This window comes from Dendropsophus ebraccatus, chromosome 3, assembly GCF_027789765.1.
Source record: "Dendropsophus ebraccatus isolate aDenEbr1 chromosome 3, aDenEbr1.pat, whole genome shotgun sequence".
In the NCBI taxonomy this organism is placed as follows: domain Eukaryota; kingdom Metazoa; phylum Chordata; class Amphibia; order Anura; family Hylidae; genus Dendropsophus; species Dendropsophus ebraccatus.
The window spans coordinates 153,377,856-153,403,421 of NC_091456.1; the positions used below are offsets into that span (position 1 = coordinate 153,377,856).

General features: G+C 39.4%; 1 non-coding gene across 1 annotated transcript; it reads left to right on the top strand.

Moving 5' to 3' along the window:
• The first annotated feature begins 1,792 nt into the window (after positions 1–1,792).
• On the top strand, positions 1,793–1,984 carry LOC138787661 (U2 spliceosomal RNA). Its single transcript, XR_011362424.1, has one exon. It is a non-coding gene; the product is annotated as a U2 spliceosomal RNA (small nuclear RNA).
• Positions 1,985–25,566: the final 23,582 nt, after the last annotated feature.

Below are 25,566 nucleotides of genomic sequence, written 5' to 3' on the forward strand. Positions count from 1 at the left end.
TGTCTTGTCCATTTCAAACTATATTATCTGTGGATGTCATCTTATCTTACGGGTGTCCTATGCCATTCTTTCACCAGTACCTTCTACCTTTTTTCAATGTTGTAGCCGTTTTTAAGGCAGGATTGACCAGAGCAGTAATGGACATCCATGTTGACTACTGCTGTGCCTGCCCTTGCCTCCATGTTGGCTATTGCTGGGCCTTCACTGGCATCCATGTTGACTACTGCTTGGCCTTTACTGGCATTCATGTTGACTACTGGTGTGCCTGCCCTTGCCTCCATGTTGACTACTGCTGGTCTTTCACTGGCATCCATGTTGGCTACTGCTGGGCCTTAACTGGCATCCATGTTGACTAATGGTGTGCCTGCCCTTGCCTCCTTGTTGGCTACTGCTGGACCTTAACTGGCATCCATGTTGACTACAGGCGTGTCTGCCCTTGCCTCCATGTTGGTTACTGCTGGACCTTAACTGGCATCCATGTTGACTATTAATGGGGCTTAACTGGCATCCAAGTTGACTACTGGTGTGCCTGCCCTTGCCTCCATGTTGGCTACTGCTGGGCCTTAACTGGCATCCATGTTGACTACTGCTGTGCCTGCCCTTGCCTCCATGTTGACCATTGCTGATCCTGCCTGGCCTCCATGTGGACTACTGTTACTCCTGCCTGGCCTCCCTGTTGGTTACTGTTGCTCCTTCCTGGCCTCCATGTTGCTTACTGTTGCTCCTGCCTGGCCTCCCATGTTGGTTACTGCTGCTCCCGGGATTTCTCTGTGTGCTCAATGCCATGCTGTGTCTGGCCTAATTTTTGGGAGGCTCACTTGCTTTCTCACTCACCTTTAATGGTTCTCTGTGTGCTCACTGCCATGCTAGGTCTGGTATAATTTTTGGAAGGCTACCGCTTCTACCTTGTTCACTCTGTCCTCACCACCATGCTGTGTCAGGCTGAAATTTTTGGCTGGTTCATGCTATGCTACCTCTGTTTTAATGGTTCCCTGTGTTCTCACTGCCATGCTGTGTCAGGCTGAGTTTTTGGGTGGTTTAAATGCCTACCTCTGTTTTAACCAGGCTGTTGCACAGGATTAGGCATAATTGTGCCATTAGGCAGCCTCAGAGGCATGCATACATGCTGCCCCTGCTGTTTCCTGTCCATTTCCGTTGTGTTTCCATCATTTTCTGGGATTGACAGGTTTTCACACGACCTTCCCCCTACCGAACTTGGGTCCCCTGCAAAAATGCTCAAGTCTCCCATTGACTTCAATGGGGTTTGTTACTCGAAACGAGCACTCGAGTATCGGGAGATATTCGTCTTGAGTAACGAGCACCCGAGCATTTTAGTACTCGCTCATCACTAGTATGTATATATTTACATAGGTCAGGCATACAGTGCTTGCATTTTTCCTTAAAGGCTTTTGGTTAGAAACAATAGGGTCCTTTTCAAATGTAAAAATAAGGGAAGTATGTCAGTGAAGTATTACAGAGATTATTACTAGGAAGAGCTTCTGTAGGGTGGTGGTACCCCTTTTCAAAGTAGTATCACTTCTGGTTAATGTATCAAAAATGTGATAACAACCTTCAATAATTCTATAATCTACTCGATCCCTATTATTTTTTTTTATATTGTCTCTGCTATGAAGTGGAAATAATGAGCACATGCCATTGAATTAAGTAAAATTGAATTGTATCCATTGTTTTTTGCAGTAATATAATAGTTGTTGAAGCAGGGGAGCTGCCAGAAGAGATATTAGAATAACATCATATATGTCTTTACTGTATATCAATTCACTCCATAGTAATCGCTTCTCAGCCTTTTGGCTAAGAGTAAGTGCAGTATCTGTTCTTAGGAGTTTAATATCTGATACGTCCCCTATCTGGGGACCATATATTACATGGATTTTTTAGAACAGGGAGATGGAAAAGGAGCTTGCGCTGTCCACTTCAGGCATTGACCTGGTATTGCAGCGCTTCCAGGTTCACTACACACAAAAAAATTATAAATAAATAATTCACTCCATAATAAACTTACCATTTTCTTTATATATTAGTATAAAAAAAACAAACAAAATACTAAATGGTCACTTTCCTTCCAACAAAAGTACAAACAAATGCAAGGAAAATCATTACATATCTTATTTGAAAACGTGTATCATTCACCACTTATTGACTTACTTCTGGCTCCCCTCCCCCTCTTCATTAATGAAGAAAATGTTATCACGAAAATAAAGTATCTGGTTTTATGCTTCTTAGAGCAGTCTATGGAGCATAGGAGAGGTATAAGGAGGGAGTAAGACAGAGGCAGAGAGACATGCAGAGACACCATTAAGAGCTCTAGATTATAACTCACCTTGATTTACACTGCTCAACACTGCCCTGTAATGTCTTCCATGGTGTTATTGCTACAATGTGCTATAGAGATATAGATGAACAGGATCTCCGTGTGTGTGTGTATGTGTGCAGCATATGGGAGACATTAAAGGGGTTATCCAGCGCTGCAAAAACATGGTCACTTTCCTCTTACTGTTGTCTCCAGTTTGGGTGGGGTTTTGAAACTCAGTTCCATTGAAGTAAATGGAGCCTAATTGCAAACCACACCTGATCTGGAGACAACAGTAGGGGGAAAAGTGGCCATGTTTTTGTAGCGCTGGATAACCCCTTTAAAACAGCTAGTCCCCACCCACACAGGACCAAAAAAATTACAATAGGGGCCATAGGCAGTATATATAATGGACAGAAATAGTGCTACTCCTCATGTACACACATGACAGGTTACTGAAAAGTTACTTGAAATGACATGTACACTTTAAGGCTATGTTCACACAACATTTTTTCAGTTCTGTTTTAAAAAGAAGTCCATTATGTTGAGTCTAAAATAACGGATGTCATTTAGTTGTCTGGCCTCCCCTTAGTGCAATATACATTATTTTAGTTTGGGGTTACTAATTGCCCTTTGGGTGTGGCTTAAATGAAAAGTCCATTGAATTTAAAAAGGAGAAAGAATAGGGGGGCGGGGGGGGGGGGGGAACTGTGTTTGAACAACTAATATAAAACGCTGTTCATTTTTTTGCCGTCCGCTGTAAAGGCATCCGTTATTCAATGCATTGTGTGCATTGGACGCCCGTCTTCCCATTGACTTCAATGCATTGCCATTGCAGTCAGTTAAATTGCGGAGGTTATTTTAAATATGAAAATCGGCCGTCTTTTCAATATTTTTGACGTTGTGTGAACATAGCCTAATAGTTATTTTTATTTTTACTAAGACTAGAAGGTGGGATATTTAAAACTTTTTGTTGGGGAAGCTAGCAATTTGTGTCAAAGGAAAAAAAAAATGTTTTTATAACAATGGTCTGCTTAATCAAACATGTTATGTGGCTAGTACCCCTAATATGTGGCAGACAAAGACAGCAAGCGAATTGATTCCATATTTGTCTTTATCCATGTAAATATAATGTTAGTATTGGTTTATTCTATGGAGTTGTGAGTAGAGCACACTCCCTGCATATGAATACATTTTTGGGTTAAACCTTGTTCCTGACAGTCACACACTGAAATATTGACTTTAGGCATAAGAAAATGTATATCCAATCTTTAGCAATAAACCCTGTTATTGTTCTAACATTATAACCACTGGGAGACAGCTGTTTCGATTTGCCTCTTCAGAGCTGTAATCCTAATCACTGGAATGTGTTATGAATATTTTAACATATTGTGATATATTCATTTTAATTAAACATAATTTTTTTTCACAATGTAAATTTCACATATATTGTATTGAAATTGTATACAAATTTTTTTGACTATTTTTCCATAGATCATATGTTTTTTTATGTACAGAAAATATTCTACATTTGCTACAGGATAAGTAAGATAAGAATCTGCGTGATTGATCATTTCAATAATGTTTGAAAAGTGTAACGCTTGTAAAGGATGTAGAATACATTCAAAAGCAATTGACTTTAATTGTATCATTGGGACTACTTTGTCGAGCTTGCAGCTGTTTTTTAACATGAAAAAAGGCAAAGTCCGTGATACACCCTTCAATAATTGCTGAAATTGTAAAATCATTCCATGACTAATCTTCGACTGCTGAATAATTTTATGCTGCTTAAAGCTATGATTTGTATTATTCAACAACCAAGAGACTTTTTATTGCAATGCCTCACTAGGTTTAATTGTTTTCTAAAAAGATAAAGAGTGCAAAGAAATTCTGAAACCGTAGCTTTTTAAGTGATTGGAAGCACATTGAAAACTAATAATAGGCTACAATACAAGTCTAGTTCTATACCATTTACATCTTATCCGACTTAAAATCATCAGAAAAAAGATGTAATCGTTGACGCTATGAAGCAGTAGTAATGCCGTTTTCCTGTATTGTTTATGGATAGCTGGAAATCGCTTTATGTACTTTTTACATAACCTTTTGCTTAATCACCCAGTTACTGTATACACTATTAGGCTATGTTCACACTACGTATGTTTTGCATAAATCATGGCTGTTGTTGCAATATGCAGCCGTTGTTGCAATATGCAGCAGTGAATTGGGATGTGGGCGCACAAGGGTGCATCCGAATTCACCAGTGATGAAGATTATACAACCGGTAGTGCAGTACCGGCTCGGATGATCTTCAGTAACACCAGCCGTTCTGTGACCCGGCCGGATCACAGAATGGCCGGTGTTATACGTAGTGTGAACCTGCCCTAATGCATTATAAACTCTAACTTTAAAGCGTACCTAAGGTGGACCCTAACAGTAATTTTCTCAGTACAACTCTAAAAGCTTGTGTTAGGCACAGGGCTGTTCATTAAAACGGTCAGCCCTGGCGCTCAATATCGCTGGCCGCTGGGATGGCATTGAGGTACTAAGTAACCCTTCTTTTTAAAAAGCTGCATTCCTTTTTGAATAACCTGAATCAGCTTTTATGAATTTGGAAATTGGCACAGACTAATCGGTGTCACAGGTGATCGCCTTGACAAAACTACTCAGCCTACATGATCCCAGCGCTATCAATGTACAACATTTGGAGTTTAAGGCATTGTTCACCAAATTTTTTTTCTTTCAAATCAACTGGTGCCAGAAAGATTTGTCATTTACTTCAATTAAAAATGTCAAGTCTTCCAGTACTTATCAGCTGCTATATGTCCTGCAGGAAGTGGTGTATTCTTTCCAGTCTGGAGAGAAGGAGAGGTTTTATGGGGGGATTTACTGCTTCTCTGGAAAGTTCCTGATATGCGCAAAGGAGGCAGCAGAGAGTGTCAGACTGGAGAGAATACACCACTTCCTGTAGGATGTACAGTAGCTGATAAGTACTAGAAGACTTGAGATTTTTTTATAGAAATCGTTTTGTGTAATAGGGCCTTTACTTTATGGGGGACATGACAGGCCTATATAGGCCAGGGCGGTGAGCAGAATTCTGAACATAGCTGGGAATCAAATAGGCTATAAACCTGCTCCTGTATAATCCAAAAACAGGATGAGTAATATAAGTTAAGCAATGTATTTGCAATAATTGCAGAACATTCTACAATACCCATAGCGCCATTATAGTTATATTCTTAAGTCCTGTAAAATGATTGCATGAACGTTCCCACTGATTATAACATCATTTGCACAATGCTTTGTTAATACGTATCGTTTATCAAAAATATAGTGCCGCTCTGTCACCAAATCCCACCGCTTACATTGATAGACGACTATCTATCACATTATCTAAGCACAACATACTTTTTCCTTCTCGCCGTAATACCACATTTACACAGCATATTTGCGAGACTTTCATTTGGAAAGTGTGAATAACATCTAGATAACACTTTAAAATAACTCTTCAAAAAGCAGGCTTCTAGACATTTCACATTTACAGCTGTAATGGAAAGGAAATTGCCTTTAGCTTTGCAGCAGCGTCTGCAATACAGATAGACGAATACCTAGGATGGTCCCTGTAGGCATGACATCATAAGAGTAATAGGTACACCTCCCTGGAGCATCGAGCTTTAAGACTGTGTGCGGAGAACACAATGGGATAGCCACCAGGACCAATCTCCTTAAGAATATTACTGCTATTATTATCAGCGGCGGCATTAGTGGTTATGGTATTAGAACGGGTAGTAATTGTAACCGCAGATAATTGACACATTTTATATAGTACCCTGTTATAAGGGCAAATGTATACTTGGCTGATAAGCTCTCGATTAATGTTTTTAGAGCAATGTTTAGCCAATAAAGCTGACTTAATAGAGAAAAGTTCTCATTATACCGCCAATTGCGTTTCTATAGAAACAACATATTATTCTGCTTCTTACTAAGATGTGTATAATTAAGAAACCCTTTGGCTTCTCTATTAGATTTGATTTTTCTTAACCCCCTCGGCGACCACTTGTCATAAACCAACTGTGCGTGTAAGGTATCATCCCCCAGCAGAGGAAGTCTCTATGGGTGCAGAGTCCTAGGTAATCTGCTACCATACAGTGCCCCTGTGGAGTATCATACTACCGGCATATTCTGCCCTGGAAACAATGTTAATAAGGAAGAATATCTCCATAATATGGAACTTAATGGCCATGCTTTTCTTTTGTCAGATTCCTACAGGGAAAAAAACATTATATTTAACATGTATGAAATAAACTAAGTGTTGATTTATGGCGCCATATAGTACAGAGCTTGTATGGGGCTGTAACACGGCTGGGTGGGTGATCATTTAGAGTTCTTAAAGCAAATCTGTACCCCCCCATCTGTCCTGGTGCCGCCCTTTCCATAAAAATCCTTTTTTATACAGGAGGAGCAGCCCTAGGCCCGCGGCGCCTCATAGTTCTTCCTCACCAACCTTCTTCTTCTTAGCTATGCCCCTGGCCCAGATTATCTTAATTTTTCCAATTCTGTATATGCGCCTTTGCAATATGAAGCATCGCAAGCACAGTGAAGCAACCGGGCTCCCATCTCATTACGTCTATGTCTTCATCACTTCATTGGTACGGTGCTGATGAAAAAAATTCTACCCAGGGGTGTAATCTATTTTAGTGGGTTTCCACAGTATCTCAGTTTGTTACAGTACAATTTGATGAATAGTGCATTCGCAATCAGTGGTGGCGTGTGTGTCACAAAACGTTGGTGTATAATTTGCTGTATGGGGGAATCTGTAGGTGTATTCCCTATCATCGGGGTTGCCCTGTACGTAGAATCCCAATTAACCAGGTCCCCCCTATAGGTAGTCCTTAGTTAGCCCTCCCCTGTAGGTAATCTCCCCATCAGCCAGCCCCGCCCCCCAAGTAGGTATTGCTCCCTGTAGCCAGGTTCTCCCTCCATTTGGTAGATTTGCTCTTACTTTATATTCCTCTATGACATCCATATGCCTGTTCTTAATATAAGAAAAAAAGCAATAAAGAACATCATTACTAAAATCATGACTTTTCACAGCTAGATTTCGATGTCTTTACTGCCAATGAAAATCATTTGAAAGTTGAATCGAAAAACTTAAAGCTTAATCTTATTTAGTATTGCTTCTACTGCTATGAAAATCTGTATTTTAGAATAGATTGAAAGAGAAGTCCTACGCGAATTTTTTTTTTAAATCACAGGCAAGGGGGTGCGGGAACATAATAAAGAAAGTATACTTACCCATTCTCGTGCCCCCTCAGTACTGCCTGCTTGCTCAGCCAATCAGTGACAGGGGCAGGAAACTGCTGCAGTCACTGACTCTCTGAGCGGGCAATCCATTAGCAGGGCCATGATGTTTCAGCAGCTGGACCATGACTCTCCAGAATGCTGGCCAAAAATGGCATCTAGTGGCTGTCCGAGAGCGCTGAGAATGGCAATACCGAGGCACGGGGACAGGTAAGTATACATTCTTAATTGTGTTCCTGCACTCCCCTGCCTGCCTGTGATTTTTTTTATTTTTGTGGGACTTTTTCTTTAATACGTTTGAAAGAACTTTTTTCTTACATTTTGTTCTGTTTGGTAGATCTGAGTGGAGTTTTCTATGGTTTGTCTGCCAACCTGATTTATATTCACAGTAAGATATATTGTTTTAGTTATGACACTCATTTTCCATTTACAACAATCTTTTAAAAAAGTAAATGTGATGGTAAAAACCCTTACGTGCCTATTGATTATCTTTGTCTTTATGTATACATCCGCAAAATGAAACTAGAACAAAATCTAAACACACAAAAGAGGACATCATATATTATAGTCAATATAGATAATACTAATGTGAGTTAAGTATGCATCTTTGTCATGAAATAAATATATATATATATATATATATATATATATATATGCACAGATTTCTTAATTCTTATATTTTCAAAATTTGCTAACATTAACATGTCAGAGAGTTCGAGTACATGGGTAAAGTGCATGCACCTATTATGTTTACTGTTGTTGCCTGTGTGCCTGGGCCTGCCCTCCTCATACAGACATGGCTGAGCAAGCAGCGTGTGACAAAATTAAATGTAGAAATCTACACAATGATTTATATCATATTGCGTGTTAATAATAGTGATCTGTACTGAGGGACTACATGATCAGGCGATACACATGATTTGTTTGTACTATTCGACTCAGGGGGCCTTTGGATCAATATTACACATCTGGAGAGATGCCATTTTACTACTGTGCAGTCTTTAAACGGTAACACGGTAAACGTAAAAAAACAAACAAAAAAAAACCTCACACAAACATTTACATAATTGTCCAAATTTTATTTGAAATTAATGGAGTTGTTACAGAGATGCCCTATTATAACCTGTGCTGGCTATGGAAATATTCTCCAGATGCATCCTATAATGTTACAATGATGAATGCCCCCTCCATTTAGGATACTCACAGGACACAATGATAATGGGGTTTGGAAAAATGATAAGATGTATAATTGCCAAATGTTATGTTACTTCAGCCTATGACACATGGTTTATATTTTCCAGTATAACATTTTTACCACGCTGGGAGAAATCTAGTTCTATTCACCTTCCTACTGACATCTGTGTAGAGGGGAGATGACTAAAATACAGACTAAAAAATTGAGTCATGAAGACAGCAGCCACATGATGCTTCAATGCTGAAAATATCTAGTAATGACAGATAACCGATAGCACAAAGACTTTATCGTGTATATCACGTAAACACTGCATGGTAGCTAAAGTTTGGTTTGGAGACTTGCTTTAAAGGAGAACTCCAGGTGAATGTAGAGCATCAGGGAGGGCAGGGAAAAGTGGGAACATAATAGTGAAGTGATACCCACCGCGTGCCCCGGAGGACTTCACCACTGCTCTCTGTCACCTAATGGTCTCCTGTATCTCCTGGTCCAGTGACGTGATGGACTGGCTCAGAAATGCCCTCTCAGCCAGTCAGTGACTGAAGCAGAACACCTCTGCAGTCATTGACTGGCTCTGCCAGTATTTCCTGCTGGGTAATGGTGAAACAAGACATAAAGTATTAGGCCACTCTTCTATGCTCCCCATAGTAATTTAGCTCATCTGTGCCCCATATAGTAGTTAGTCCCACTTCTGTGCTCCCCTATAGTAGTTTAGCCCCATCTGTTCCCCATATTCCCTTTCTGTGCTCAGATATAGTATAGGCCTCCTCTACCCCCACATAGTATTAGCCTCTATATTGTATAATATGGCAGTTCCTATGTAATTTAGGCCCTCTTTGGGTAGCAGACCCTATATTGTATAGGCCCCCTTTGTAAAAGCCCTCATATGGCTCAGGTTCCCCTGAGCTGCAGTTCCCATTTAAAATAGCCCTCCCCCTTTGTAGCAGCCCCCCCTATAGTATAGGTCCCCACCCTGTGCAGCAATGTCATCATACTATAGCCTCCACATAGTATAAGTCCCCTGTGCAGCAGATTATGTGTAAAAAAACAAAACAATAAAAGGATATTCAATTGTCAGATTGCTCCTCAGCTGCATCTTTCTCCTCCTCCTACTGATCCCAGTAGTGGCTATTTCCAAGGACAGAGCTTCCGGTGCATGCAGCCTGATACAGACCTAAGCTGCCTGCAGTGGACGTTCACTGTTTCAGTCCCATAGTGTCTATTCTTCTCTTCCCTCCTGTTTTGCTTCAGATGTCAGCTGCATGTTGTAGCAAATGTGTGGTGGAAGTCACATGTCTGGAGCCAAGCAATAGAGAACAGGAGTGCAAGCGCTGTGGGACCAAAGCTGTGAACAATGAACTGAAATTCTTTGTACTTGGACATACCTGGGACCAGGGTGTGGCTTTGAAAGGAGCAGAACGCCCATCCAGAGGTAAAGAGGTATGGCACTAATTACGTGTATCCTACTAATTAAAAACACCTGGGTGTAGGAGGAACCAACATAAAACCAAAAATAAGGGGACAGAATACAAAATGTATCTCTATAGGGGAAAAAAATAAATAAAATTTGAATGCTGCAGACATGGCAACCTCCGGAGGGAGCAGTAATTGACAATTATCCTTACTCGTTCTGCTACACAGGATGCAGTGTCTAATATATTGCTAAAATGATAAGTAACTGTAATGGGGCCAGGGCTTGAGCAGCCTTGCAGTTCCAGGCACATCCATTGGTGGCAGCAGAAATACCATCTTGCCCTTTACTGCTGCCATCTATGTAAAATATGTATACAAAATTATTTTAAGTTATTTTATTAAAGTTATGTTAGAAGATGACATAGCTTTATTAAAGAAATAAAAATGGTAATTTTTGTTTGCCAGCATACACCTGGGTAAAGGGGTACTCCAGCGAAAAGCTTTTCCCCAGTAATTAAAACACATCACAAAGTTCTATAACTTTGTAATATGCTTTAATCACCTGTCTTCCCCCCTTCCCTAACTTTTCCCCCCTCAACCTCCCACCAGGAAGTAAAGTAAAATCATTCTTACCTAATGACTGTTGACCCCAGGCTGCTCTGTGGCAGCCATTTTGTGACAGTGACATCATTAAGAGGGAGGCTGGTTTAAGCCCTGTTAGGCCAGCCTCTATTTGTCAGATGACTAAGGTTGCTCAGCTGTGATTGGCTGAGCAAGATGTAGGCTATGTAACAGTTTTACAGAGTCGGCAAAGTGCAGCATGGGAAAGCCAAACCAGGAAGCTGTGTCTATGCAGATGATGTCATTGTCACAAAATGGCTTCCACAGAGAAGCCTGGGGTCAACAGTCATTAGGTAAGAATGAGTTTACTTCACTTTCTGGTGGGAGGTTGAGGGGGAGGGGGGGGGAGGGAAGAAGGGCAGATAGGTGATTGAAGCATATTACAAAGTTTATATAACTTTGTAATGTGTTTCAATTATTGGGAACAAGCTTTTCACTGGAGTACCCCTTTAAGGCTATGTTCACACACAGTATTTTTGCTCAATATTTTGGTCAGAAAGGCTATGTAAGGCTGTTAGTTCAAAACAATGGCCCTTGTTTTATAATACCAGCAATTATTATGACGGCCGTCCACTATATTTCAATAGTGTGTAAACATAGTATTTTGGTCAGTATTTTGCAACCAAAACCAGGAATGGATTGAAAACACAAAAAAGGCTATGTTCACATGCTATTGAAATATAGTGGATGGCCGTCATAACATTTGCCGTTATTTTAAAACAAGGGACATTTTTTTTTTTAGTCAGACTAGGTAAAGACTAGGTAAAGCAAAAATTAGTAAAGAGTAGTAAAACAAAACATAGCATTGGTATAATAATCATAATATATATATATATATATATATATAATAATCATACTTGATAACTTAATAAGTTAACATATCATTGTTAATGCAAAGTAAATGCTGTAAAAATGAATTTCCCAAAAGTGGCATGTTTTTTTTTTCAGTTTTTTAAACTTTTTTTTTGCAATAGCTCATATATTAGAATAAAAAGACCAATTAAAAGCACAACTAATCCTGCAAAAAAACAAGCTTGTGATTCTGTTGGTGGAAAAATAAAAAAAAGGTTTAGGTCTTAGAAGGCAAAGATGAAAAAAAACAAAAAGCAAAAATACCATCTCTAGAAATATCTGCACCATAAAGAGGTTAATTAATTAATTAATAAATGTATTTATTATACATCTATATGTGTTCTATGATTCCCCCCCCACACACACACACAAAAAAAATAAAATAAAATAAAATAAAAAATCCAAACCACCAATTTGTCAGTCCCGGTTTCCTGTGAGGCATAGCTTTGTAAATTAGAGCCTGTTACCTTCTTTTTAACCCCGGGCTCATGCTGATCGGTTGCTGGTGACTGTGATTGCAGCGATTCCTAAATTAATGATTTGGGAAGATGGGTAAGTGATGAGCGTTCTGTTGTGATCACATGCAGCCGGGAAATTGGAGCTTTGATTCGAAAATACTTGTCTGCTTTAATTGGAAAGAAAATTGGTTCTCTTTGAACATACTGGTATTAAACACCATATAAACAGCGACAATTGTCACTATTAATCGAAAATGAAATGTGTGGTTTATAGAAGTGAACCAGAGATAAATGCAGTGCACTTTTTTTTAAGCGTTCAATTTGATCTGTATAATTCTCTTATTACGCTGTAAATCTACACATGCATTCTATATCATCATATTCCAAGTAGTTGAACTAAACTATCAGCTATATTCACACACAGTATTTTGTTCAGTACTTGTAGTCAGAATTTAACTGACAGAGCAGAATTATAATGGAAGATTTTCCGTGTTTTCAACCCACACTTGGTTTTGGTTGAAAAAATGCTGACCAAAATACCATGTGTGAACATAGCCTTATACTTTCTTTTATCTTACCTTAAAGGGGTTATTCAGTTAGGTAAAATACATGTTCAATAACCCCCCCCCCCCTACCTTCCTGGAGACTAAATGACATAAATTAGTTATAGAATGACCAGATATATTTCTGTTCCTTATATACACAGGACAACTTTTTCAGGCTATGTTCCCATTTTGGGAACATAGTGAGGAAAAGCATGAGCCTTGTGATGATCATTATTAGCAGCTATCTATATATTGAGGCGGCCACCTTTCTCCGTATTCCCCAAAGTGGGAACATAGCCTAAACAATATGTATATACATAAAAGCCTTAAAGCCACTCTGTACCCACAACCTGACCCCCCCCCCCCCCCCCCCCCAAACCACTTGTACCTTCAGCTGCTTTTAATACAAGATTTGTCCTGGTGTCCTTTCGGCAGGTGATGCAGGTATTGTCCTAAAAAAAACAACTTTTAAACTGGAAGCCCTGTGTCAAATGACCATGGCTTACAATAGCTGTGCCCTAACTTTGCACCACCCCTCTGTCCCTCCTCACCATTATCATTAGGAATGCCCCTAGAACATTTTCTCCTGTCTGAACATTGCACAGGTGCCTTAAAGATCCAGCCCATGTGCTGTGCTGACACAGGTGGGGAATACGAGACAATTTGCCTGGAGCATTCCTAATGATGAGGAGGGTGGGGAGGAGGGACAGAGAGGGTGTGCCAGCCTTATGCATACACAATGTAGGCCACGGTTGTTCGGCTCAGGTTTGCAAGTTTAATAGTTGTTTTTTAGGACAATAGCTGCATCACCTGCCAAACTGACCCCAAGACAGATCTTGGATTAAAAGCAGCTATCCGAAGGTACAAGCCATTGGGTGTGTGTGTGTGTGGGGGGGGGGGTCAGATTGTGGGTACAGAGTCACTTTAAGGATGTTTATTTAATTCCATTCCTGCTAGTTCTAATCTGTAACCTAAACTCCCCGACAGATTTCTGATTTAGCTTTTCTTGCAGTAATTCAGCAATGGTAGACTTTTCTTCGATATGACACAGGCGCCATATGATGAAGTCCTTTTTTTCTCAAATATTCATTTAAGCCATAAGAATACATTTTATGGCTGTATCAATAAGTCTATGTGCACTCAGGGAACATATCAGGACTGATATTTTACACGCCTTAATGTCTTAATGTGAAATGCAGCTTGTTTCCTCTTCCATGATTTATTAAGTGGCACACTCCTCTTAATAAATCAGGCTGTGAAGCACACTGTGCGCTGTGCTTCTTACATCTCATAGAAACATAGAAGATTGTCGGCAAAAAAAACCTCTTGGTCCATCTAGTCTGCTCTTTTTAGTATTTTCTTTCTTATTATCTTAGGATAGATAGATGTTTATCCTAAACAGGGTTGTATGCAGTTATTGTAGATTTACAAGCCACATCTGCTGGAAGTTTGTTCTATCTACTACTCTTTTTAAGCAAAGTAAAGTAATAATTTCTCATATTGCTTCTGATCTTTCCCCCAACTAACCTCAGATTGTGTCCGCTTGTTCTTGTGTTAAAAACACTGCTATTCATTGAATGGCGGCCACAAAAGACATGTTAGTTCACACAATGGAGCGCTCCATCATGTGCAGCATTGAATTGGGATGGGGGCGCACCCGGGTGCGCCCGCATCCTAAATCAGCAGAAGTGAAGATCTGCAGTATCGGCCGGGATGATCTTCAGAACGGTCGATGTTATCCTTAGTGTGAACATGGCCTTAGGCTGCATTCACACGCCTTTTCAAATTTTCCATGGGTGCGGATCCAAGATCACAGACAATTTAAGGGACCATTCAAATCAATTCATTCACATGATCCATGCCGCGACCCCCATCACGATCTTTGCAGCCAAAAAATAGGACATTTCCTAGTGCGGAGGAGGATCGCCACACAGATCCCCAAATAGAAGTGCAGCCCCCCTAAAGTATTGACAGATTTTATTCATCTCATCTGGAACAGAACACCCTCCAGAGCCCTCTGAGTTGGGGTAATTTAATTTAGCTAACCTTGTATATTTCCACTCACGTCACCTGTGAGCTAGCCACCTCTCACACCCGGCCTGGTAAATGTCACATTAGCGTCAATGCATATAGCATTTATGATATCTATAGCACACCAAGTAGCCACCAGGCTGAAGGTGAGAGCCAACAGCTGACACTGCACCTTAAACGTATAGTGGTGCTACATCTCTATATAAAATACTGTACTATTAACCGCAGAAAGGGATTACATTTGCCTCTGCAAATAATCATTTTCATTCAACAAATTTTCACCGCCAATATGAAAAAATGATGAACTGCAATAAGAGTGGTAAGCAGAGTGAACGTTTTCTCGGTGGCAATGAACATGACTGCTGTGTATATATATTACAGAGGTACTCTAGATCAGGCAGCTGCTACAATGGGAATGGAGGTTTGATTGATTTTACCTGACATTTTTTAATTAAAGCTACTTGGATGCTGTAAACAATTTTTATACAACTGAATTATTGGAGGGAAATAGCCACTGAAACCTGCTGGATTTGGGATCAGGATGCGAATCAAGTAAATGTATAACTCAGACCTACTAATCATAGGCCAGAGACAGAAGAGCTCCCTACATCATCAATCTGGAGTTGTATTTCTAGTTATCCCTTCAAACCTTTACAAAGAGGGTAGAGTGAACTTGGGATATGGTTATAGTAGTGTTCATACAAAATTTACTGTAAAATAAATTGTCCATTAAATAAACACAGCTGAGTAAATCTGCATAGCTAAGCTAAATTTGCAATTTGGCACTCTCACAGCATTCTCATAAGTCTGCGGCTAAGCCTACTGCATTGTGTTCTTACTTAGAGGGTATTTATGAATCAGGCAATTACCGTGCCGTGTTATACAAATAGCGAATACATTTATGCTGGCAATAATCTTTATTTAGAGAGCACCAACAAATTCCCCAGCACTTTACTGTACAGAAGGTAACTAACAAGAGCCTACAATCTTTAAAGAAATTAGGAAATGGTAAAAAGTGTTGTTTTTTTTTTACGCAGTGGTTCAGCAATCCAGCAGTATGGGTCTGGGTCTGATCCCCAAAGGAAAAAGAATATGCAAAAAGTTATGAGTCTTAAAACATGGGACTAGCCAGATATCCCTCCAGGGAAGGACCGGACAAAGGGATGGTTCCTTTATGGTGATAACCAAAATCACCTTATTAAAGAGGCCCCTTCAGTCAATTTCCAAGTCTGATGATATGTCCAGGGAAATACTAAAGCCAGGTAGCCATCCACAGGCAGCTGTTTTGGAGCTGGAGGGATATCTGGCTAGTCCCGTGTTTTGAGACTCATAACTGAGGCTCCACAAACCTTTTTGCATATTGATGTTTCCCAGGGGGCAATGCACCTATGAGTTGACTGCATTGAGCTCTTTAACCAGAAGCCAACAGTATCTTCTTTCGCTGGTCTCCCTGAGATCAGTGATCTGTAAAGGAAAAAGAAGGTGATCGATCCCCCTGAAATATTTCAAGCCAGGCTCTGTGATTGGCCATTCTGGCCATGTCTTATAAGACATATGCCATAATCTAATAAGAGACTACTGTGGAATATTGATAAATAGTTGTATATGTGATTTATGTTTTATAATAAGCATCTGAAAAATATAATGATATAAAAGGATTTTTTCTGATTCAATGGTTTTTATTAAGGATTTCTTCAATAAGGTGGAGCCAGCAAAAGATTAAAGAAGAGGGATAAGTATGTGATCAGCAAGGTCCGACCACTGGGACTCCCACTGAACCCAATTTGATCAGTGGAAAAACATCTGTATTTGCATCCGTAATTGCATCCATTTCCGTATCTGTAAAATGAATAGTACAAGCTTGCATAGATTTGTTCTGTGTTTTTTTAGACGTCACAGAAGTGACATCCGTGATGTCCGTAAAAAATACAGATCCCATAGACTTTGATTAGTAATTCATACCACAATCACAATCCGCACTAGGACATGTCCTTTTTTTTTACGGAACAGATTATAGATCAAAATTAACATGGACTGTGTGAATATAAATCAATGTGCTTTAAGTTAAACCGTGATTATGGATCCGGATTATGGACATCTTTACGGGACGTGTGAATAAGGCCTAAGCATGATGTGTGTTCCTGTCATCGCATCTACTACTTACCTATTCCCCCTTGCTGACCGGCTTACATGGTCACCGGAAGTCGCCGGCACTACACTGTCGGGAGAAGAAGGCAGCGTAGTCCAGGCCACTTCTGGTGAACATGAAGTCGCTTAGCATGGGGGACTAGGTGAGTAGTAGATGCGATGACAGGAGCGTACATTATGCGCTCCTGTCATCTCTGCTACTGAGAGGCGGGAGGGGGATCCATGCCACGATCTGCACTAGGACATGTCCAATTATTTTGCTGTGTGGGTCGTGGCATGAATCATGTGAATGGCTGTATTCACTTTAATGGTACCTAAAATTTACAGGTTGTGTGAATAAGGCCTTAGAGGAGAGATAGCTAATAAGGAGAATAGACCAAATATTCCAGAAGTTATAGGGTGATTAGGCTTCACAGCAGCAGCATGACAACCTGCTTAAAAGAAGGAAAGATGTTAAATATTATAGTTAGCTTCCTAGTGAAAACCGAGGAAAGAGACTGGGAGATATATGAAGGAATGGATCACTAATGATGGTAGTAGGATGTGAGAAAGAAGAACCTAGAGACTTGTTTTGTTATTGGGTCAAATGCTAAAAACAAACCGAGAGGGAATACTACTTTAGGAAATAATTTCATTGTTTTTTTTTCTTCTCAAACCCATCTATCCCCTTTCCTGGCCCTTTTGTGTGGAATATAAATTTTACTATCCCATAAATAATGAAATGTCAAAAGTAAGTTTATTTAATTTAGACTATCCCCAGAAACAATTACATTCCAGAATATGAAATAAATCCTATCTAATTGGCGTTTTATACCTCATGTGAACTCTAGGAAGAAAAAAAAAGATGAATTTTATCCTTTTGCAATCAAGTGAACAGAAGCGTAACAGACCATGGCCTGCCGATTCTTCAGTTATCTATGGACCAGTTTCACAGCTCATTGCTTGAAACAAATGAACAGTGAAATGGAATTTGTTGTAAATGATAGTTGTTCTTTAGAATAAGCAGTCGTAGGTCAAATATATATATTTTTATATGCTCAAAATCACAATAAAAACTTCTCATCTTTTATATTTTACAAACAATAAGAAAAGAGGCTGAAAACAGTTTATGTTTAATGGAAGTAAAACAAAGCTTTGTACTTTTATTTATAGTTATATTAGTATTGTTGGATGTAGTTATTTCTCGTAGGTATAATGAAGAAATGATTCATACTAATATCCTGCTATTTGTAATTTACCTGACATTTTTTATCCTCATTGCAATATCATCCACTCTTAAATTTGTTTTTGAAACAAATTGTCCTATTTCCAAGGGCACGCTGCTATTACTGATTGTTAATGGGAATCCAAAAGAGCCTTAAATCTGACCAAGGCTTTTAAAAGACAATGACTGTTTAAGCAAAGCTTTCGGGTATTGTAGAGGCATGCAGGTAAAATAATAAAACATCGGCAACTGCTAAAAAAAACAACAAAAAAAACCCCCAACAATATATAAAATGAGAAAATACAAGTCCATGATGTGCTTATTATTCTACTATGAACATATAGAGGGTATCTTCTAATGCTTCCTGGCACAGGAAAAAACAAAACTATATCACATATTAAAACAGACTGAAGTGCATGCCTATAGGCTATGTTCACACTGATTAAAAAAACAGAAAAGGCATCTGCTGTTTCTTTCAAAAATAACGTCCATTATTACCGAATGATGATTGAGATCAATTTAATGCACTGAAGTCAATGGAATGATGATTGCCTAATTCACACTGTGTATTAAATAACGGACGTTGTTCGCACACACATAAAATTAATGTTCATGACAATTATTCACTGATGTTTTTGCCGACAATGGACGTTATTTTTAGTTGTTAACACACTTTTTTTCCCACCATCCTTTCACTGTCTTTACTAATAAATTCAATGGACCTTTAATAAAGAACTACACCCAAAAAGGCCTGAGGTAAAAGAATGTACGGGCGTCCAAAACGCGAAATAACCAGTGTCATTCGGAACTCAAAATGACGGATAACATTTTAAAAAAACATAAAGAAAAAACGTCATGTGAACATAGCCATAAGCTGTGCTAAGATAGCATCCCAAAGGTAACTCTGCCACTTAAGAGGACCTGTAGCCAACTGAATGAGATTTTATACTTTTATTAAATAGCTTAAGGTGCCCCGATAAAACAATTTTTCACAGTTTCTTGATATACCCTACCATTCTTAAGATATTTAGGTTTACAGTTTGACAATTCAGTTAATAGTCAAATGGGGGTAAACAGAATTTAATAATGGGAGTGAGTAAGAAGTTAGTAAGTATTAGGTAATGGGCATGATATTACAGTCAAGGGGTGTATATTAGCTATACACGCCCCTCAATGTATAACATATTGACTATGTACACACTATGTTTTTTTCCTCTCCCTTTTTGAGAAGAAAAAATGATGTTGGTCATTTCGCTGTTTGGTTACCCATCTGTTGGTACATTATTCTAGTCCAGGTGGACTAATTTGCCTTTAATTTGGTCTTTAATTGAAATGTCAACTTTTAATAGTAAAAACGGTAAAAAGGACAGTGAAAAAAGAAAAACGGTGTGTGAACAACTAAAAACTAACGTCCAGTGTTTACAAAAGATGTCCAAAAACAATTGTCATGATCATTATTTTAACATGGTCCCTCTGCTCTGCACATTCTGGCTCAGTGAGGACTCACCTGTGACCCGTTCCCGGCAGCGGCGTGTCTCCTGTCATGTTTCTGGTGCAGGCAGTGTGATGCAGAGACACTGCCTGTGCCGGTGGTCCCTGAAGCTTTACCGGCAGCCGAGCATTTCCGAGCTTCTCCAATGAGACGCTCGGCTGCCAGGAGAGCTTCGGGGACCTCCGGCACAGGCAGTGTGCATCACACTGCCTGCACCAAAACATGACGGGAGATGTGCGGCTCTTAAGAACGGGTCACAGGTGAGTTGATTTTTGTTTTTTTTCAACTTCAGTTAACCCTTGCCTGAATGCAACAGGGCTCCAGCTAGTAAAACCTGCTGCAGTCAGGCAGGGGTTAACATTTTCCAGCGTATAAGACAAACCCCTGAAAATCTTCTTAAAAATCAGGGGTCGTCTTATACGCTGGAAAATATGGTAGTTTTTATTTATTTTGGCTTTTGAAGAGAGCAGGCCAGAATAATTTATCGATTTTCCCAAGTTATTAAATACTGATGCGAAAATTATTTAATCTAGTTAATGTAATAGTGCTGGGGAAGGATACTGCGAGAGAACATCAGCAAATATACAACGTTATCACAATGAAATTACTGCATCTTTTATGAGCTTTATCATCGTTTTCAGGCAGCTTCTCTTATCTCTCTCAGCTATCTTGTATCAGATGGAGGAAGTCAATGGAAAGCGCTGTCAGGAAAAGCCTGTTCAAAGAATATTAAAAAGTATCATAAACTGAACTTACTCTGAAACAGCACCGTCTTTACTCAAAATAATAACAAAAAAATTCAATTTTTGTACTTCCTTTTTTTTTTTTTTTTTAATAAATAAAAGTTTAATATTCAAGGTTTATACCCAGCTATAATAATAACATGGTATCTTCAGGAGATACTTAATTAAAGGCTAACATTAATGCAAACAGGTTCATTTCTATCACCGGCCAGCTGTTTTCTAAAAAATGAGATCCTTTTGGAGAGTCACGCAGAGCCAAGAAAGTGAAAATTTTGATTCAAGTGACTGACTACTTAATATGCAATATCCAACTGTGCTTGATATGTTCTAGTAGAGGGAAGATGAACTGTATTACCTTATTTGTCTGAGATAGCAATTCTGTTTCCTTGGATAATGTACTTTTTTTTTATCCTACCTGTTTAATGAACACGGTTATATTTCTTATGATCTAGATTTGAGTCGAAAATACCTTGAAAACAAAGCTTGAATCTTTCATATTACACTTGACCTTATAATTTAGTTAAAATGGACTGGTTTTAGTGATAGGTATTAAATGTAAGTCATACCTATGTGCTATTTATTAAGAGATGCTTGCATGATTTAAAGGGAATCTGTCACTAGGTTTATTTCGCCTTAAATGAGGGTAGAAAAAACTAGTGATATAAATACTAAACAGATTGATGTATTACTTACATCATTCTGTTCTGCTGTTCTCCTAATCTGCAGGAGAATAGGATTCCTGCCACACCCCTCCCTCGCCCTCCAGCAGCTGAACTTCTTATACACAGCATGGATAGATAACTGCCAATCAGCAGCTGGTGGGTGGAGTTTTCTGCTTCTCATGAATATTGAGGACTACTGGGCTCATGCACATAATGGAGAGGACTATTTATTGTCCATGTTATTCAGCTGATTCTCTGAATCAGCTGCACAGAATACTGTGATACATCATTCTGTTCATCTTCTTTGTCACTAGTTTATTCTACCCTACTGCATAAACCTACTGACAGAGTCAGGACAAGTGGAACTAAAGTATCCAATAAAAACTGAAAAATAATCCAGCACACTGATTAAATCAAGCTCCATTAAAACATGCTAAAACAGTGGTCTCCAGGGCAAAATGTGCCAGAGGGTCCCTCAACCGCACCCTCTGCACCCCCTATACCTAAGCTCCTGGTGCCACAGAAAGTATAAAGAACAGGGACTCCTGTTAAAAGCTGGAGTTTCTGGCAAAATATACCTTGAAAATATATATACAGATGCAGAGCACCTAGCCCAGTAAATGTGAGCTGAGTTTGCCACTCATTGTACAAAAGCAGGGTCTCCTGCCTAAGGCCTTATTCACACATCTTGTAATCTATGGATCTGTATTTCCATACTCAAGTTAGTGTACATTGATGTAGATTATAAGGACACAAAGCAATGCTGAAAAAAAAGACATAATAATTTTTATTTATATAGTGCCAACAGATTCCGCAGCACTTTCCAATGTCCCAGTGTGGACCTAGATTTTTTCACGGTCACGGAACGCCCGGTCACTGCAAAGATCATCCCGGCCGATACTGCAGTACCAGCCGGACGATCTTTATGGCCGTAGTGTTCTGATATAGGCGCATCAGTGGGCGCCCGCATCAGAACTCCTCATAGGACACAATGGCCGGAGCCATTCGCTTCATTGTGTGCACTGACAGGTCTTTCTGCGGCCACAATTTGCTGAATTGCGGCCGCAGAAAAATGACATGTCAGTTCTTTGCGGCACCGCTTAGGATTCTGGCTGTAGTGTATACTATTCTGTTCACACTATGTAATAGTTCAGTAAAAAATGGATGCTGATTGCAATAGAATCAGCGTCCGTTCCTTATTGCACGGGGAGCATGCTGTGTTCACACATCATTAGGTTAACGCCCGTTCTTTAGAATGGGCATTAAAATAATGTATCTGCCTATTATTTCCGGACGCTGTTCAGAGGTATCGGCTGCAGGAACGTCCTGAATGCAGCCCAGCGGCCGGCACTTTAACTGCGTCTGTTGCTTTGCAATGGACGCTGTTAAACTACGTTTGAACATAGCAATAGCAACATCTGTAATTAATCTCAGACTAATTAGAATTTGGGGGGGATATTCAGAGCTAAGTTCATTCTAAACTAATTGATTTACTCGTAGAAAAATGTGCATTGTATGGGAAGAAAATCTTTATAAATATTTCATCATTGTTTATAATTTATTAACTTTATTTTGTAACTGTGGCTTTTCACAATCCATACTTGTGCACCAGATTGCAGATCAAAAGTCCAGTTAAGTTTCACTGGGTGTCCCATAAAAATGACAGCCAAAATTCACAGATGGATACAGAAAACTAATTTGCCTAACCCCGCAGACTGTGAATCACTTGGACAATGTTTTGCATTCATCATTTTTAATCAATGGGTGAGGATTGTTTATTGCGCTCCATATTTATAATATTATAATATTAAAAAAAAAGAAATGATTGTGATTTTATTTCTCAGATGTTTTCTACAGCAATACCCATTTTTTTGTAATATTAACATACAGTACTTTCTGTCCGGACTTATAGTCATAGATACAATGTTACCGAGACAAGCTGCCATGGTAGCAAGCCAATATTGTACCATAAAACAATCATTTGGCATGCCTGACAATAAAACGCAAAATCATTTTATGTCTAACTAAGATTAAAAGATTCATCAGGGATCATGTTAAAATGTCAGTATAGGTGGCAAAAAGCACAAAGAACAGTTAAACATCTAGAGCGCTAATGCTATGTGAACCAGTACATTTTAAAGGGACTCTGTACCCACAATCTGACTCCCACAAATCGCCTGTACCATTGGATAGTTGCTTTTAATCTAAGATCTGTCCTGGGGTCTGTTCGGCAGGTAATGCAGTTATTGTCCTAAAAAACTTCTTTTAAACTTGCAGCCCTGTGTCAAATTGGTGTGGCCTAGAGTATCCATACGCTAGGATTGTGACGCCCCTTCGTCCCTCCTCCCCGCCCTCTTCATAATTAGGCATGCCCCTAGAACAATTTCTCCTATTTATCACCTGTGTGAACACTACACATGGGCTGGATCGTTAAGGCACCTGTGCAGTGTTCAGACAAGTGATGAATAGGAAAAATCCTGCCAGGGGGCGTTCCTAGTGATGAGAAGGGACGGAGGGGCATTGCAATCCTAGGGCATAGACACTCTAGGCCACAGCCGTTTGACACAGGGCTGCAAGTTTAAAAGTTGTTTTTTAGGACAATAACTGCATCACCTGCCAAACGAATCCCAGGACAGGTCTTGGATTAAAAGCAGCTATCAAGCGGTTTGGGGGGGTCAGATTGTGGGTCGCTTTAATCTCTAGGCCTTTAACATGCTGATTATCGTGCAAGAAATTTGTTAAATCACTCTAATTCTAATTTTGGTGTAAAAGTGGCAATGATCAAACTACAAATGAAAATTTGTTCAAATGTCATTCATAACATCTTTAGAGCTGGCCTCAAAATCATTGTTAATCATTGTTCACAGTTTAAAGATACGAACACATATAGACATATAGACATGTCAGAAACTGCCACCAGCAGGATAGGTTTTCTATAGGGATTTGCTACCGCTCGGGACAGTTCCTGTTACAGACAGAGGTGGCAGCAGAGAGCATTGCGTCAGACTGAAAAGAATACACCACTTCCTGCAGCAGCTGATAAGTACTGGAAGACATCAGATTTTGAATAGAAGTAATTTGTAAATCTGTATAACTTTCTGACACAAGTTGGTTTTAAAGAAAAAGATTTTCGCCGGAGTAGCCCTTTAAGTGATATTACCAAGATTTTTTTTCTTTCTATGAACATAAAAAGCATTAAATTGTATTTGCCACTATTGCGTTTGATCACACAGATCCATTTGTAACAATATTCTGTTCACTTTTGTCTTAAATCCTTGACACAGTTTAGCATTATTGGCAAAAATGTATATGTTACTGTGCAATCCCTGTACCTGGTCAGGAATAGATATACTAGAGAGAAAAGAACCAATATAGACCACTGTGGTACCCCAATAGTCATGCTGACCTAACCTGAGTATATCTGGTTAATAACCACCCTCAGTTTTCTATACCTGAGCTAGTTATAAAAGATCAGCCGCAGGATGGACACTGCTGCATTAAAAGACTTATCCAATCATTAACAGTATAATGGGCAAGTGTATGATCAGGAAGTGGCCAACTGCTGCCCCCACCACACCACAATCTTCAGTAAGGGGTCCAAAGACTTTTGTTAAAATTGAGTAAAGGTTGCTGGTATGAATGGCTGCTCTATGCATTGTCTGTGGGAGCTCCCTGAGAAGATGGTCAAGTATTAAACTTGGTTACCTCTGGCAGCTCCCATAAACAATGAATGAAGAGGTAGTGTGCATGTGCAACCACTTCTCTAATATTATGGAAAATGTAGGACCCCATTCTTGAGATCACAGCGGTCCCAGCAATTGGACCCCTGACGATCATGCACTTAAAGTGTTCCTGTCGTTATAACTTTCAAAATCTAAATCAACAGTAGATGTGGTATAAAGCAAGTTTACAATATACATTCATACATTTTGTTGTTGTTATCATGCTGTAAAACAAAGCTGTACTTACTAGAAATCCAGGTCCAGTCTCCTGAAGGCAGATTTTCTGACTTGTGCCGAAAACAGACTAAACACAGGAATTCCGGCCAGTACAGAGAGTCACGGCTTAGTGTGTCCATCAGTCACATGACTGCCTTCTCTCTGTGAGCGCTCAGATGGCCTGGGATACACAGGACTTCCTGTTTTCTGACTGTTTCCTGTTTTTTGAGAAAAAAAAAGTCAGAAAACAGGAAGTGCCGTGTTCTCCATAATCAGTAAAAAAAAAGAAAAAAAAAAAAAAAGAATGAATTGCAAACTTTATATCACATCTACTGTTGAATTAGATTTTGAAAATTATAACGACAGTGACACTTTAAGTGTTAATAGTCAGACATCCTGTACAACTGAAATATTGTGCATCTGTGTCAGAAAAAGAATAGCAAGAATAGCAATATTCTTGCACAGAAGACCCTGGTCACAGGATATCAACTTTACACTATTCATTTTTTTATGAGCAGCGGGTCTCAGTGGTAAGACCCGCTGCGATCAATAACTTTTGACATGCCTGATGACATCTTTACTTTCATTTACCAAGGTCTTGTAGGTACATTTTAATTCTGTACACTCGGAAACGAGAGCTTGTCCTTCTCCTGCAGCC